Genomic DNA, 5092 nt, shown 5'->3' with positions numbered 1-5092 from the left:
CTTCATCCTCTGTAGACCATTTCAGTAATAGTTTTTACACTCTTGAAATCAATTTTACGTCCTCACCAAACAGCATTTTCTCCATTTCCATTTGTTCTTGTCTTATTTCTTCATTCCTAATATCCTGCTTCAGCAAACTTTTAATTTGTAGCCATTGAAACCAATTAAATTTATAATCCAGTTCTTCCAATGATTTTAATTCTACTTTGCCTCCTTCTATTTTTAATAATGGTTTATATGGTAACCATTTCTCTTCCTCAATATCAGAATATAATTTTATTACTTCCGTTGGCACAATCCAAAGCGGTTTCCTCTCATATCCGTATTTTTGGTACTTCAACCAAGTTTTAAGCAAATTATTTGTTACATAATGGTGTGAGAAAAAACCCCCCATCCATTTTACTTTTCCTATAGCACAAATATGCATGCCAACCGAAAACCTTCTCATGGCCTTCTAGTGTTAATAATTTTCTGTTTAATAACACTATCCAATCCTTAATCCACACCAAACAAACTGCATCATAATATAGACTTAAATCCGGTACTTGGAAGCCTCCCCTTTCTTTTGCGTCTGTCAGGATCTTCATCTTAATTCTTGGTTTTTTGCCGGCCCATATAAATTCCGGAAGTTTCCTCTGCCATTTATAAAATTGTTTCTCTTCTTTCACTATTGTTATTGTTTGAAACAAGAACATTATTCTGGTAATACATTCATTTTTATTGCTAATATTCTGCCCAGGATAGACAAATTCAACCTATTCCATTTTTGTAAGTCCACTTCAATTTTTCGCCAAAGCTTTTCATAATTGTTTTTAAACAAGTCAATGTTTTTTGTTGTAATACCTCTCATACCTCTCAAACGTATCTGATTTTCCATTAATTTACAGTACTGCAGCACTGCTTTATCCTGCAATGTTTTAATAGTGGAATCCACTGTATTAATCTTTTCATCATGGTCTTTCACTTTCTCTTCAACCTCTTGGATTTTTTTTCGATACTGCTTTAAACTCTTCACTGAGAACTTCTATATCTTTTTTAAATTCCTTCTTACATTCACTTATAGAGTCTTTAATCACTTTGGACAATTTTGCTTCCATGGCATCCATCTGTTCTTTTTTATCAGCCTTTTTGCCCTCTTCTGGTGTCTTAGCTCTTGTCTGTAGTGGTTTTTGGGCTGACATCACTGCCTTCCCATTGTAAATATAGGCTTTAGAATTGATGTCACCAAATTCTTTTTAAATGGTCTAGTCTTATAGATTAGGGCATGCCCTTTCAGGTAAGTCCAAAATCGCCTCCCTCCTATGCCCCAGAGTCCAGATATTAATTTTTAAAAATTGTAATTTTCCAAAATGGTGAATGATGTTTCTCTATGGTTTAGTCCTAGAGAGGCTTAGGATGCCTGTAATTTTCCCTTCCCTTAATGGCCTCTTCCGTCTACTCTTGCCACAAAGTCTCGTTTCTATTGTTATGAAGTCTCACAATGTTTGCAGACGTCACTTCCTGTTACGTCTTGTTGATCTGCAGTTCTTCAACTCTCGGAGGGGGTGACTGCAAATATTCAAAATATTCAGTTTTTGCCTTTTTAAAAGCCTTATGTCTATTTAACTCAGTTCAAAATTCCCCCTCCTCCTTCTTCTTTATTATTACAAGTTGTTTAAGTGTCCAGACCTTTGTTTACCTTCCAAATATTTCCCAAATTAGTCCCAGAGCAACAGATAAAGATCTTTTTACCTTTAAAGTCCCGAACTTCGAACACACTGGTCTGTTTCTCATCCAAGATTAATTAGTCCCTAAGAAGCTTGGCACATGTTGAATTTAAGTCAATTTAATGACCCCAGATATCCTCTATAGACGCTGGAATGAGATCCTTCTCCGGAGACTCTTCAAAGCCAAAAAGACCCCCCCCCCCTGGGATTGCTCATTAGCCAAAGTAAATCTCCTCAGAATTTTAAAAGCGTATCTTGGCCATCTTTTTGCCTAGAAGATGTAGACAGCAGGTTTTAAAACACCTTCTTTGTCCAGAATAGAGGGTCTGGTCTGCTCCCCACTGTCACTTTCTCCACCTCACATTCATGTCTTGCAGCTCTCAAACATCTGGTGTTTATTTTATGTGGCTCTGACGTTAAGAAAGTTTCACCATAGATGAGTATCTGACATAGACACAGAAAAGGGAGGAAGTGTCAATGAGAATCATGGAGGGAGTGCTGAACAAAACAAAAAAGTTTTTATTTGCTGACAGAAGACAATGACAGAAGAGGGCAGATGAATCACTCTAGGGAGAAAATTCAATAATTTTGGTGCACAGCTCAGAAGACCTTTTCTCATATTGCCATCTAGTCAGCCTTGGTGGGGCACCTGAGAAAGGGCCTCCAAAGAGAACTGGAATAGTTGAGTTGGTTCATAATGGAGGTTCATAGAGAGGTGTCCTTAAGTTATGATATCCCCAAACCATATGAAGCTTTAAAGGGCAATGTTAACATCTTGAATTTGATCTGAAAGCATTCTAGGAAAAAGTTTTGTACTCTTATTGCTGTTCCATCATATATTCTGTTTATATTCTGTATTTTTCATCATTGCTCTACCATATTGCATACATTATATGGTTTCTTTTTCTGTTAACAAAATAAAGAAAACCTTTGTTGAAAACTCTTTTCCCCTTCATTTTCCAAGTGTTGATTTGAATTAGCACTAAGGTTCTAAGCATTTAAGTGCCCCAAATGTATGTATTTGTTCTTTGCTGACAGGGAGATGCCTCTGTATGTTATGGCCCTGACATGTGTATACCAATTTGGGTAACAATAGGTTATAGATTTTTCTCATAGACAGGGAGTCAAACATTGCTCATGTCAGGTCAGTCACTTTTAGGTGATATACAACACAATCCTCAGAACCTTGCTCTGGGAGTAAGCCTTGTTAAGTAGACCTTCTTAGGAATACACTGTAAAACACTAAGGCTGTATTTACATATCATTAGACATTGTGCCATAGCAATAATTTGTAATTTGTCCATATGAAAAAAATCCAGTTATTAATAGTGTGTTGGTTGTACCCTAGCCAGTGATGTGAGGGTGCCTAGTTTGCAACTCCCAGTTTCTTCCAATCAATACTTGTTTTCTGTATCAGTTTCCTTCTCTTAATGTGACACATAAACACTTTATGGAATATATATCTTTATAAAATACATTATGATTATTGGATACCAGTTAATTTAGTCACCACAGCACAATCTACAGTTTCCACTACAGTCCAAATGAGGCATTTATAATTTTGTGCTACAATCACTTAGCATTATCATGGAAAATATTCAGTTATTGTGATATTATAGGATCTGCTGAAGTTTAAGGAAGCTTTGAAACTCCTTTCCCTTCCAGAAAATATACAGCAAGTACATAACAGAAACATTTTATATTTAAATGATGGTAGATGAAAACTGAATATTTTACCTTTCATTGTCCAAATATTGTATTGTTTATTGCCCCAAAGCCCAAATATAAAGGCAAAGAACCCTCGCAGTACAATTTCAAAAATATGGCAAATGATGTGGGAGTGCTTTAGACTTTGCAATGAAAATATTATGCATTACAAAGGTGATCAGGCTGAAATCAGAGACTTTTGTATCACAAGCAAAAATTCACATCTGAAGGCTCTGCCAGGTGAGAGTTCCACTTGCAGAATTTCTGCCTGACTTGCAGCAGTGCAACATCTCTGTCACATAACCCTAGAAATGGAAGGGCAAACAATAAAAGGCTCTTTGAGGTATGCAAAAACTGAGAAAATGAAAAATAGCCTTTTCCCTAACAAATCTTCCTTATTTACAGGGAATGTTGGGAATATCTTGAATCATGTCCTCATGGAGGTATATGTGACAGATTTGCTGATATTCAAGTTAGTGGGTTTCTGTTGGCTCTGCAACTGAGAATAAGACCCTGAACAGCTATTTTTTTAAAACAAATATTACATACTTTATAATTAAGCCCTGACTAGCCTGAACTCAGCAGATTTTGTAAACTGAGTAGGTTGATCCTCGTTAGTACTTGGATTGGAGCTCACCAAGGAAGACCAGGGTTGCTACACAGAGGCAGTCAATGGTAAACCACCTTTGAATATATCTTACCTTGAAAAGTCTATGGGTTGACATAAGTCAACTGTGACCTGAATACAGGTAAATAAACCCATAGCACTGATCCATTTTTGTGTCTGCTGGTGGCACAGGGAGCACCAAAACTTTAAGGATAGGCATTCCAGAGGAAATAGCCATGTTAGTCTGTTGCAGCAAAATTTAATAGAAGCCCAGAGGCACATTGATGATAAACAAAATTTATTCCAGTCTAAGCTTTCATGAATCAGAATTCATTTAATCAGGTGCATGAAGTTTACATCCATAACAGATATATTTCTACTTAAAGTGACAAGCAACAGACAATCACTCCCACCTCCTACTATATCAGTTATAGATATACACTTCATGCCTCTGATGAAGTGAACTCAACTTTTAAAAAATGGTGCTGGAATAAATTCAGTTAGTCTATAAAATGCCACTGGTCCATAGTCTATATATAGTCTATAATCTATAGTCTATAAAATGCAAGAATTTGCTGGTGACTGGGACCTTATTATTGATGAGATCTGTGCGATTTAAATACATTTAAGTAGTGATTTCTATGCAATTTATCCTGACAATCTGAGATGGAGACAGATTAAAGGATGTTGGATTGGCATGATAAAACTGGCTTTTTTGACAGTATGGAGACTTTTACTGGAATCTTCTGTATGAATAAGCCTAAAGCACATTCAGGGAAAGTATTCAGGTATCCCACTTGTTTCTATCTAGAACAGGGGTGGCTAAACTGTGGCTCAGGAGCCACATTCAGTTTTTTCACACATATTGTGTAGCTCCTGGAACTTGAGGAGGAACTTAATGCAGGCTTACTCTCAAATAAGTGTACTTAGCATTGGAACCTCAGTCAGCCTCTGAGTGCTAACCCATAGGTAGGCGACTATTTCCACCATAAGTGTAGCAGGGGAGGAGGGAGAAATAGCCTGGTTAACAAGCTCTCCTCCTCCTCCAAAGAGGTTGCCTGGAGACCTAGAG

The sequence above is a fragment of the Heteronotia binoei genome, chromosome 4 (genome assembly GCF_032191835.1).
Source record: "Heteronotia binoei isolate CCM8104 ecotype False Entrance Well chromosome 4, APGP_CSIRO_Hbin_v1, whole genome shotgun sequence".
Classification (NCBI taxonomy): domain Eukaryota; kingdom Metazoa; phylum Chordata; class Lepidosauria; order Squamata; family Gekkonidae; genus Heteronotia; species Heteronotia binoei.
This window is presented reverse-complemented; position numbering follows the sequence as displayed.